The sequence below is a fragment of the Leuciscus leuciscus genome (genome assembly GCF_965113295.1).
Source record: "Leuciscus leuciscus genome assembly, chromosome: 8".
Taxonomy (NCBI): Eukaryota; Metazoa; Chordata; class Actinopteri; order Cypriniformes; family Leuciscidae; genus Leuciscus; species Leuciscus leuciscus.
Window position 1 is genome coordinate 38,284,506 of NC_138732.1, and position 12,568 is coordinate 38,297,073.

Genomic DNA, 12,568 nt, shown 5'->3' on the forward strand with positions numbered 1-12,568 from the left:
ATATAGTGGCCGATATATCGTGCATCCCTAATCTGAAAGAAATAGACTGTTAGCTTTTAAAGAAAGTGAAAACATTTTTAGACCCTCCCTACACATGTACATAAAGACACTTATATTTAGCTTGATGATCTAATTAATTTCCTCCTTATTTTCTCTCTCCTCTCTTTCTGTTCAAGCATCAGAACCATATGTCTTCATGTGACACTGGGTCCAGACAACACTCAGAGCTTGACCTTCTGCATCAGCCATCATCACTGGAGGAACTGAAGGATATCATCTGTCACAAACTTCAGATTGAGGTTTTTTTTTACTGCATATATTTTTATTATTTATATATCTTTCAGTTTTTATTTCTTTGCTCTTCGATGTGCTTTACACTCTCTACATTGAGAATCCCAAACAATTCTTTAAAGCTGCACAGAAAAGTGAAAGTTTCCAGCTCAAACTGAAGCAGCTGCTCCTCAAAGTTGTTTGAAGATCTAAGGACTAAAAAGTAATCTGTTGTGTCTGTGGCTTTAAAGGGGTCTTAAAAGCCGTTAGGGCGGGCGTACACGGTGCGAGTTCGGACACTTGGGAGGTCGTGAGATATTGCACACGTTGCGAGTCAGTTTAAAGGTACAATATGTAAGAATTTTGCATTAAAATATCCCAAAATCTCAAGGCCAGTGTTATATATTTTGTTAAGTTGATTAGTTACAATATCCCAAATGTTTCCAACTATTTTTAAATAATGAGAAAATTGCGATTTTAACCAAGGAAACGGGGCGTTAGAGCAGGGGGGAGCTGGGAGTCGCCAGTCAATTGCGTCATATCTGCGTTACCCTCGGTTTCCGCTCGTACTGCGTGGAGTCCTGGACAAATGCGGAAGTTGTAGTTGTAGCGTCTATCAAGCAACAAACGTTAGCTTGTTTCGTGCAGTCGTTATGGAACACAATTATTATTTACTGATTGCAGCTGGTTCTGTCGACAAAGCATGCTTAATTTTATATTTTCCAAATGTAGCATTCGGTAATAGTTAAGTTTATGCAAGGAAAGTATTATTGCTTTAGGTTTGTGTTTAGTTTATTGACATTGTTTATCACGTCTGGTGTTTATGGCCATGTAAATAAATATAGCATGTGTTATACATAAAGATTAATCAGTATTTTGGCAAATGATGTGGGCATGTTCGAATGTACTTTTACAACAATTGTTTAGAACACGTAAAACTGTGCAGCGTTATCACAACAATGAATTCGACAAATACAGTAACATCTATGATAACCAATTTAGTATTAAACCTTACTTTTCTTGCTGTTAATTCATTTTAATGAAATAAAAGTGTGATGAGGTTCAAGAGTCAGGAAGAAGACGGGTCGGCGTGACTGGGACTCGTACTTTATTAAAATAAAACAAAACAAACAAAAGTCGCGCACAACGCGCATTCACCGTGGCGACGGCATAAAACAGTTCAAAAATGAGAGCTCGGATCCACCGGTTTTCTTTCTCTGCGTCCAATTTTCTCTCCAGTCTCTGATTCCAGCACGGTCTCTCCACGCCAATAATACTGCAAAAAGACACAGGTGTTCGTCATTTGCACTTGACCTACTTAGTCCCGCTCGTCTTGTTTCTATCTCTCCCGTTACAGACCGCGCTGAACCACGCCCCCCCTCGCCACAAAAAGCATGTCATTAAACGCAACATTTATAAAAATAGAACATCCATGAACATGATTTTTCGATTCCCGTCTGACTGATTTACATCCACGGTGGAGTTGAAAACAACAGTTCCCATCATTCTACGCTCCTTTACATCGTCATCAAGCTACGCCGTTGTTGTTGTTTGGAATGTAGCGCCCTCTAGCGGCAGAAAATGTTGCATATTGTACCAAGCGTGCCGCACAAGCCCTGAAAAGTGAAGCCAAAACGTCTCGATCGCCCCCCGGTGACTGGTCCTAGTATAGGTCATAAGCCCCGCCTCCCTGTGTTATTCAACGGGACGTGAGCCCAACTAAACAATTAAATACACTTCAAATATCTTTTTTCCAAAGGTGGTTTCTTTCATTTGCTGTCGTTTTTATCACGCTGATGTAAGTTCAAGTGTCTGTTTCAAAAATAAGTTGGTTTTTAGTTAGTTACGTGATGCGGTGGTGTAACGTCATGATTGACAGCTGTGATTGACAGGTTCTCTGAGCGAAGTAGTCACTGAAGCACCAACGGACATTTTTTTCGGGATCTTCGGAGGACTGAGGAGATTGTAATTTACTTTATTTTAACAAGCCTCTTGTCGTACTGCAATCAATTTCTTTTAAAGTGTGCAGAATCCACTCTCCCTCAGTGCATTCTGCGAGAGTGAGGGCGGAGCGTTGATTTCACGGCTTTACTTCCTGCTCACTACTGCGCAGGTCTGGTCCCGAGATCGCTACTGCGCAGACTCAAGTTCCAATATGTCAGCGCCATATCGGGACTCTGGCGGCTTCAGTTCTCATCAATGGAAGAGAGCGAAGGGGCGTCGTCCATCTTTTTTTACAGTCTATGTATTGTACCTTTAACTTATAATCGTGTCAAAGCAGCTGGTACACGGCACGACTGTCCTGCATGAATTTTATCCCGAGCCGGCAGCAATCACGTGGGCTTTCGCGCTAAACACAGAGACCGTCATGTTGTATGCATGCAGGCAAAGCTTCAGATAGAAAAATGACATGAATGTGTGTGCAGATGATTTGTTGAAAAGCAGAGAACAGTAGCCATTCCTTTCAACATAAAAACTTGAGAGAGAGAGAAAAGTGTACGTGTGTGTGTGTGTGTGTGTGTGTGTGTGTGTGTGTGTGTGTGTGTGACAGTGACAGTGTATGCGCACGCTGTATGGTTGCTGCCACTGAGGTATAGCCCCATCGACGTGGTTGTGTATGATTTGGCAATAGGGGACAGCTGGTGAAAATCGGGCCGACTCCCCGAATTTTTTAAACATGTTTAAAAATTATCGGGAGGTCGGGAGGTGCTCGTAACGTGCTGGGCTCGGCTTGTAATTCCTCTCACACGCTGCGAGCCGCGACCATGCGAGCATCACCGATTCCACTCGATTTCTCCTGAGTGAAAAAAATCATCTGCGAGCAAAACAAAAATAGTGTCTGTGACTGTTTTGTTGCAACTGATAAGACACAAGTTGTTTTTGTTATTGTGTTTCATCCAAAAAAATAAATGGAGATTCATTTTGCTAATTAAAAAAAAAAATTTTTTTATTTCTTAAAACATGATATATTGTGAGTTATTACTGATAATATATCGATTATCGCCATATCGTGATATTATCGGTATCGTGAACAAAGTATCGCGTATCGTATCGTATCGTGAAGTACCCAGTGATTCCCAGCCCTAATTTCCAGTATTAGCATATTTCCCATATTAGCATATTTCCCCCTCCGCCATATGTATACTGTCCGCCAAGGCAACACTTTGCATGTCTTGTGTGGACACCCCTCATGGGTGAGCAGTTGCTCATTATCATTTAAAGAGACATGCAATGAAACGGGTCGCTGTGAACAGAGCTGTTTTGGAGGAGGTAAAAATGGTGTTGTTTTACACACCCATTGAGGAATTTTAATCAAAGTATACGTTACACACTTTACATGAAGACCCTAAAGAATCATACCAACTTGTGGAAAATGGGCATCCGATGACCCCTCTAAGAGAGCAAACATACATCTGCATTGCCCTTCATTCATGCTATTTGACATCTTTCCTACTTTATCTCTGTCATATTACTTTCTATATCAGTCTTTTTTTCTTTACATTATTTTTCTCAAATGTTACTGTATGTTTTCTGCTGTGTTGTACAAATATGTCTCAATTTGAAGGTGTTTAACGTCACGGGATGACGTTGTGAAGCAGTAATTTTCCATTGTCTTCATGAACACTTGTTGAATTTGTGCTGGTCAGATGAAGTCCGACTGAGCATTGAGAAGTAATTAAGATTATTCTACAAACACTTTTAGTGTCCTGGTCCTTCTCCTTCTCCTGTCCCGGTCTTTTGGGCTGAGCGAAGTTTTAACAAAGTGTTGACTGTTTGTTTTGAACATCAGGAGTGAGAGAGAGCTTCAGCACAACCAGATCTAGTCTAGTTTTCCTGCAGATTAAAGTCTGACATTTCTGACATTAAACATCATGATCTTTAATGTAGTTGAGTATGGTAAGTATGCTTATAGCAAAGGGTTTTTGTACATTTTAATGTAAAAGACAGTTTATACTTAATTGGTTTTCAGTCTTTATTCAGGAAATTTGTCAGTAAATATAGATTTTGTAACTGACTAAATAGACTCTTTAGACTGGATGTCGCTTTAAGTCTATAATGGTGTCTTGATAACAGTTCTACAGAGGTGAAGTGAACTGTACATTTTCATTTTTTAAGATGACATTTTTTTAAGCTAGATTTTGCATGAAGAGAGTTTGTATCTTAACAAATCGGTAGTGTTTAAGCACATTTCAATTGAGTACATTTTAATTGTGTATTTGTATTTCAACATGCGTATGTCAAGCATCTGTTGATTGAACTATTCCATACTGAGAAAAAAAAACGTAATGTTTTTTTTTTTTTTTTTTGCTTTAAATGCAAATAATTGTATGTATCTTTTGGCAGTTAAGTATTTTATGTTAGCAGTGTCAGTATAAAATTGCTTAGTAACTAATTCCACAACTATTCCTATTATCATATAACATGTAACAAATAAAATGATAAACAATAAACTGTTTTTTGTCATTTGTAATTGACAGAATCTTCACACTAGATTTCTAAATGTTGGACTAAATAAAACTTCTCAGTTGAATGAACTATGAAACTAGTTGAGCAAACATATTTTAAAATTGAAGTCAATGGGCCAACTTTTATATATTTTATATTAATATTTTATATTAACTACTAACAAATTATCTTTTTATTTGTGCATAATTTGACAAAAACAGCAGAATAAAAATATTTTATATGTGAAATGTACCCGGTTTTTATGTATACTGTTCACCTCATTTCATTTTGTTGTCTCTTTGGTAACTGGAAACAATAACTTTTGAAGAAATCATTTTCGCTTGATAAATATGCTATTCAAATGTTATGTTTTTTTTCTTTTTTTTCGGTTTATCATAGTTTTACAATGAATTTTCATAGTTTTAGATTGAAAGTCTAGAGCTGGCAGGGTAAATCAAAATCTATATATAAAAGTAAATTAAAACATTCACACGTGATAAAAAAAAAGAAAAGGTTCATGTAATTGTTTGAATCAACAACTAGAACATTTAAATAACAATTTCCATCCTCAGGATTTCTGGCGCGGCCTTTGTGACGCCATAAGCACTCAGTCAAGAGTTCGGTGAGTGAATGCAGTGTCGAGAAGTGAATCTGCTGCATCGCGCGACATCAGAGGTAGGAACAACTATATTTACATTATTTCGCCATTAGATGGCGGCAAAGACTGTCTTTATGAGACAGTCTGTCAGAGGCAGATGACTAGCGTGTCAGGGCCTATTTTTTACAGTCTATGGTCAGGGCACGGGAAAACCCCTTAACTGTTAAAAGTTCAAGATATCGCAGCGGACATTCAAACTGATTTTTATTAGGAATATATGACTATATCTACTGTAAATGCAGGTACTCTCGCTTAATCTCTCACAATACTCTACTCTATAAGCTTCAATGAACAATATCAGTGAGAATATTATGTTATGTTTACGTTGCTAAGATGGTTGCTAGGGGTGTTGTGCAGTGAAACATTGAACCATTGAAGCGATCATTGCCGTGTTTTATCGTGGAAAAAACCCACTAACGTTAATCAGAACCAAGGACTGGAACTACCCGTTTTGTATAGATAAATATACTGCAGATAATGGCTTTATTGGTCAATTGTGTTGTTTAGCATTTATAATTGCAGGATGTTTTTGACTTACATTTTCGTCTTGATAATTTCTCTTGTTTTAATAATTGTTTTTATTTGCTTTGGTAACTTACTATTTTCACAATTTTCTAAACTCGTAGCTCAAAAATCCAAACTGATAACACTAGTAACCCAGCTAACGTTAGTCATTCTTTCAAAACCTGATCCCATGCTTTCATTACAGTTATGCACATTTTCAGTCGACATTATCATTGTTTCAAAACACAAAATGATATTATACAGAGAAACCCTACAGGACTGGAACAACTTGAGGGTGAGTAAATGACAGGATTTTCATGTTTTGGTGAACTAGCCTATCCCTTTAACAGCCGTTAATTTAATAGCAAACAGTGCAATATTCATGTTTTAAATCACCCTCTTTACTGAAATAAGTAACACAGGCTACATGTGCCACTTTAGAAAATACATTTACATTACCTAAATTACGTAACAAAATCCATAATATGTATCTATCATGTGTGTTATCGAAAGATGTGATGACGTTATGAAACTGCCATGAAGTTTTGTGCTAGGACAGTTTGCTGCCAATACAGTAAATGTTCTCACTGTGCCATATGACTGAATCTGTATTGTAGTTGACCTTTATAAGGGTGAGTTACAGTAATGTCTCTACCATGGTAATCTGTTTACGGTATCACATGGCATACTGTAATGTAAAATGCTGTGTTTGCTGACATCTGTCTCCCTTCTTCTGATGCATCTCTGATCAATCTTATGTTATACACATCATTCATTGACTGTTTCTGTCCCTAGTCTATCCTGCTCTGTTCACAAATTGCTAATCTCTCTGTCACACACACACACACACACACACACACACACACACACACACACACACACACACACACACACACACACACACACACACACACACACGGCTCAGGAAGAGACGTATACATACATACACACACACGGCTCAGGAAGAGACATAAATACATGCATACATACACACATGGCTCAGGAAGAGACGTATACATACATACACACACACGGCTCAGGAAGAGACATACACACACACACACGGCTCAGAAAGAGACATAAATACATGCATACATACACACATACACACACATGGCTCAGGAAGAGACATACATACACACACACGGAAGAGACACACACACACACACACACACACACACACACACACACACACACACACACACACACACACGGCTCAGGAATATACATACACACGTGTGTGTGTGTGTGTGTGTGTGTGTGTGTGTGTGTGTGTGAGAGAGTGAGAGTATGTGTGTGTACTTTCAAGATAAAGGTGTGTTAAAGACACATTTGACTTCCAAAGAAACAGAACTAGAGCTTGATGATCTAATTAATTTCCTCCTTATTTTCTCTCTCCTCTTTTTCTGTTCAAGCATCAGAACCATATGTCTTCATGTGACACTGGGTCCAGACAACACTCAGAGCTTGACCTTCTGCATCAGCCATCATCACTGGAGGAACTGAAGGATATCATCTGTCACAAACTTCAGATTGAGGTTTTTTTTTACTGCATATATTTTTATTATTTATATATCTTTCAGTTTTTATTTCTTTGCTCTTCGATGTGCTTTACACTCTCTACATTGAGAATCCCAAACAATTCTTTAAAGCTGCACAGAAAAGTGAAAGTTTCCAGCTCAAACTGAAGCAGCTGCTCCTCAAAGTTGTTTGAAGATCTAAGGACTAAAAAGTAATCTGTTGTGTCTGTGGCTTTAAAGGGGTCTTAAAAGCCGTTAGGGCGGGCGTACACGGTGCGAGTTCGGACACTTGGGAGGTCGTGAGATATTGCACACGTTGCGAGTCAGTTTAAAGGTACAATATGTAAGAATTTTGCATTAAAATATCCCCAAATCTCAAGGCCAGTGTTATATATTTTGTTAAGTTGATTAGTTACAATATCCCAAATGTTTCCAACTATTTTTAAATAATGAGAAAATTGCGATTTTAACCAAGGAAACGGGGCGTTAGAGCAGGGGGGAGCTGGGAGTCGCCAGTCAATTGCGTCATATCTGCGTTACCCTCGGTTTCCGCTCGTACTGCGTGGAGTCCTGGACAAATGCGGAAGTTGTAGTTGTAGTGTCTATCAAGCAACAAACGTTAGCTTGTTTCGTGCAGTCGTTATGGAACACAATTATTATTTACTGATTGCAGCTGGTTCTGTCGACAAAGAATGCTTAATTTTATATTTTCCAAATGTAGCATTCGGTAATAGTTATGTTTATGCAAGGAAAGTATTATTGCTTTAGGTTTGTGTTTAGTTTATTGACATTGTTTATCACGTCCAGAGCATGTGAGCGGAGTGGAGCGGGAGCGAGCGGGGAGCGCGAGCGGGCGGATCTTGGACAGAGCGCAGAGCGGCAATTTCAAAAGGACGGTGCGTCGCCCTATTTCCCGCTCCAATTCCGCTCCGCTCACGCCACGCATCAGTCAAAAAATGCGCCATGAAGAAGAAAAAACATATATAGGCATAGCCTAAGTCGCACTGGACTATAAGTCGCATTTATTTAGAAATTTATTTCACAAAAAAAAAAAAAAAAAAAACAATGTTAAAGATGGGACAGTTCTCCGTTACGGACGTGAGCGCTCTGAAAGCGGCACTAAAAGACTGCTTTAAAACTTTCACTGAGACCTCAAACAGAAAGCACAAAGTCTGTCTTTAAATGTAATTTTGTTTTGTATTAATTGTATCTTAATTTTGATCAGTGTTTCATCAACCAATTTTCTGGATTTAATAAATAAGTAAATATATTAGAAAATAGATAATCACGACACGAAGGCGCCGGCGGGTGAACCTGGAGTTTGTCTCATAAATGAACCGAAACTCAGCGTATAGCCTACTTGCCTGACAGACCTGAGACATATAAAGCCTGAAATGTCTACTTTTAAACAGAACAATTCAAAACGAAAGAAAACAGACTGCTCTCTTGAATCCGTATGAAATGTGCATTTCTCTCTGGGGCGTTCATACTGCGAAGATCACGAGTCAGCATCTTTCCAGCCGACACAGACATAAAAAAAATGGTTTGTTAGTAAACAATTAAAATGTCTCCTGCTATATTTTACATAATCATAATCATTAATTTTGCCGGTTCGTTGTGACAGCTTTTAGGTGCGTTATTGGCAGCACCACCCTTACATGTTACATGAACGCATCAGCACCGAAAACATGGAGATTTTTTTCTTTTGGGGGCATTTTGTTTGTGTTCAGACTTTCTCAGTTGTCTTTAGGCGCGATGTTAGAGGACGCTGCTAATAAAGTTGCTAGTAGCCTATGGCCTACACATATTGGATTCACGTTTATTATTATAGGCTATTTAAAAAAAATACCCCATTTTTTATGCCGTTCGTATCATTTTATTTTGTTGTATTTATCCGCCACACTCCGTGAAAATATTGTCTGATATTAAACAGGTCCGTGACGCAAAAAAGGTTGGGGACCGCTACAAGTGATATACATGTAGATTTTTTTTCCTTTTTTGGAGCGAGCGGGGGGCGATTTGAGTGGAGCGCGAAGCAAACTGCGTTGAGCGCTGAGCGAAAATGAGCGGAGCGGCCTGATGTAGCTTTGAGCGGGGGAGCGGAGGGGTGAACAGTTCCGTGAGCGATGAGCGGAGATTCTCACCGCTCCACTCCGCTCATATGCTCTGATCACGTCTGGTGTTTATGGCCATGTAAATAAACATAGCATGTGTTATACATAAAGATTAATCAGTATTTTGGCAAATGATGTGGGCATGTTCGAATGTACTTTTACAACAATTGTTTAGAACACGTAAAACTGTGCAGCGTTATCACAACAATGAATTCGACAAATACAGTAACATCTATGATAACCAATTTAGTATTAAACCTTACTTTTCTTGCTGTTAATTCATTTTAATGAAATAAAAGTGTGATGAGGTTCAAGAGTCAGGAAGAAGACGGGTCGGCGTGACTGGGACTCGTACTTTATTAAAATAAAACAAAACAAACAAAAGTCGCGCACAACGCGCATTCACCGTGGCGACGGCATAAAACAGTTCAAAAATGAGAGCTCGGATCCACCGGTTTTCTTTCTCTGCGTCCAATTTTCTCTCCAGTCTCTGATTCCAGCACGGTCTCTCCACGCCAATAATACTGCAAAAAGACACACAGGGTTCGTACGTTTTGAAAAAAAACCTGGAAAAGTTATGGAATTTGAAAAATGCAAATTCCAGGCCTGGAAAGGTTTTGAAAAAATAAAAAGACCCAGAAAGTTTTGGAAAAGTCATGGAATTTTTTTCTAACACAGCATAATATGTGATTAATACCAAAACTGTTTAATAAAAAAATATATATTTCGCGTTGTCTTAACGTCCTTATATTCGGGCGGCATAACGTTCAGTTCACTTCCGATTCACTCACTTGTTGCGATGTTGCCTGAGGCGAAGTTATTATCTTATTACATTTTAAATGTTGAATATCAAAATATTCTATTGATATTTTAAAATTTGATTTTTAAATATTTTTTTATTTTAAATATTTTATATTTTATGGAAATGTTTCATAATAACAAAAGAAGAACATTTTACTTGCAACATTTTGAGCATATTTTGGGAATGTTGTTTAAGTTAAAGTTTGTACAATGATCTCAAAATAACATTGTCCCAATGTTTCATAATAACACAATTAGAACATTTTACTTGCAACATTTTGAGCATATTTTGGGAATGTTGTTAAAGTTAAAGTTTGTACAATGATCTCAAAATAACATTGTCCCAATGTTTCATAATAACACAATTAGAACATTTTACTTACAACATTTTGAGCATAATGTAAATACAAATCTTCAGAATCCGTATGATTGTGAGGAACAGATTCAAATTCAGTCAGAGACCGTTAACGTCAAATCCCGCTTAAATTCAAACATAAATTTGCATAAATTAGAAATAAAAAAAATGAGCGCCCTAAAGAAGCTTTAAGACCACTGATCTCTAAGTAGATCAGTATTGGATTGTACCACATAAATTGTCATCCATTTTATTGTTAAACCTCTCAGGGTAAACTTTAACACATATTTTTATTCTTATAATGTCGACTGACATTTTCAGGAATACATAGTCATGGAAATGTGCCGAAAAGTCATGGAAAAGTAATGGAAAAGTATTGGTTAAAATGTGTATGAACCCAGGACACAGGTGTTCGTCATTTGCACTTGACCTACTTAGTCCCGCTCGTCTTGTTTCTATCTCTCCCGTTACAGACCGCGCTGAACCACGCCCCCCCTCGCCACAAAAAGCATGTCATTAAACGCAACATTTATAAAAATAGAACATCCATGAACATGATTTTTCGATTCCCGTCTGACTGATTTACATCCACGGTGGAGTTGAAAACAACAGTTCCCATCATTCTACGCTCCTTTACATCGTCATCAAGCTACGCCGTTGTTGTTGTTTGGAATGTAGCGCCCTCTAGCGGCAGAAAATGTTGCATATTGTACCTTTAAAGGTCCCATGACATGAAATTTTCACTTTCTGAGGTTTTTTAACATTAATATGAGTTCCCCTAGCCTGTATATGGTCCCCAAGTTTCTAAAAATGTAAATCGAGCTTTTGCTATCTTTCTCTGCCTTTGAGAAAATGGAGGCTCATACGCGCTGATCTTGAATCTCCTCCTTATGACGTCATAAGGAGGAAATGTTACCTCCCCTGTCTCTGCTTTGCCCGCCCAGAGAATATTTTCCGCCCATGAGAAAATGCGCTAGGAAGTAGGAATGCGCGCGCGCGATTTTAGTTTGTCCACGAGAGATATCATGGCTTTTGAGCGAGCGAAGCATAACAATTGCTCAATAATTGGATGTACAAATGAACACCAAAGGGTTAATACAGAGCTGGGCTTGCTGAACGTCTGAAACTAAAGTCTGGATCACTCTCTTTGGCTCAGCTACACACCTCGGACAAGTAAGTCAACTAATGATATATAAGTGTGTTGCTTTACTGTTTATGGTTACCTAGATTTTACACGTAGAATGTGGCTGTAACATTAGCTATGCAGCTATGCAGTTTATGTGTGTGAATACACACACTGTAACGCGAGTGTTGTACACGTCTTTGTTATTTGGATAACCGTTTTCCTGTTGGTTAAGTTATATGGCGCGCGCGATATCTGCATTTCAAGATCGCAGAGCTTGATGTAATTGTAATAAGATAAATACAGACGTTACAGATCTCTCATGAAAAGGCAACAGTAGTTTAGCGTTAGCTACATGATAATAACTGTAAACCATCCGAATAAAGTACCGTATCCAGACATAATATTTTAAACTAACCATTCGGAAACGTCCTGCTGGAGCAGCTGAGTTGCAACTTCTTCATCCGTTGCTTCTCCATCTGGATCAGATTCTGGGTCAAACTGAAATGCTTGAAAGACTGCGTGTCTTCGTGCCATTGCAATATATCCAACATAAACATGCACGCCACGGTACCGTTGCGCAAGATGGTCAAGGCCACACCCACCCTCCACCTTGCGCCGCCTTTCTCCTCCTCATTAGTATTTAAAGCTACAGACACCGAAACGGCCTGTCTGAAGGAAGCTCATTCTGGGACTGGCTTGTAGTGGCTATAATTCTGCACCGAGGCTGAATTTTTGGAAAGAGATTTCAGAGACAGTACTAGGGACCACTAAGGC

At 38.6% G+C, this 12,568-nt stretch overlaps 1 long non-coding RNA gene across 1 annotated transcript; it reads left to right on the plus strand.

Moving 5' to 3' along the window:
- Window positions 1–165: 165 nt before the first annotated feature.
- Window positions 166–7,416, plus strand: LOC309505158. The gene is made up of 3 exons (XR_014208336.1): window positions 166–299; window positions 5,289–5,391; window positions 7,294–7,416. It is a non-coding gene; the product is annotated as an uncharacterized lncRNA (long non-coding RNA).
- The last annotated feature ends 5,152 nt before the right edge of the window (window positions 7,417–12,568 follow it).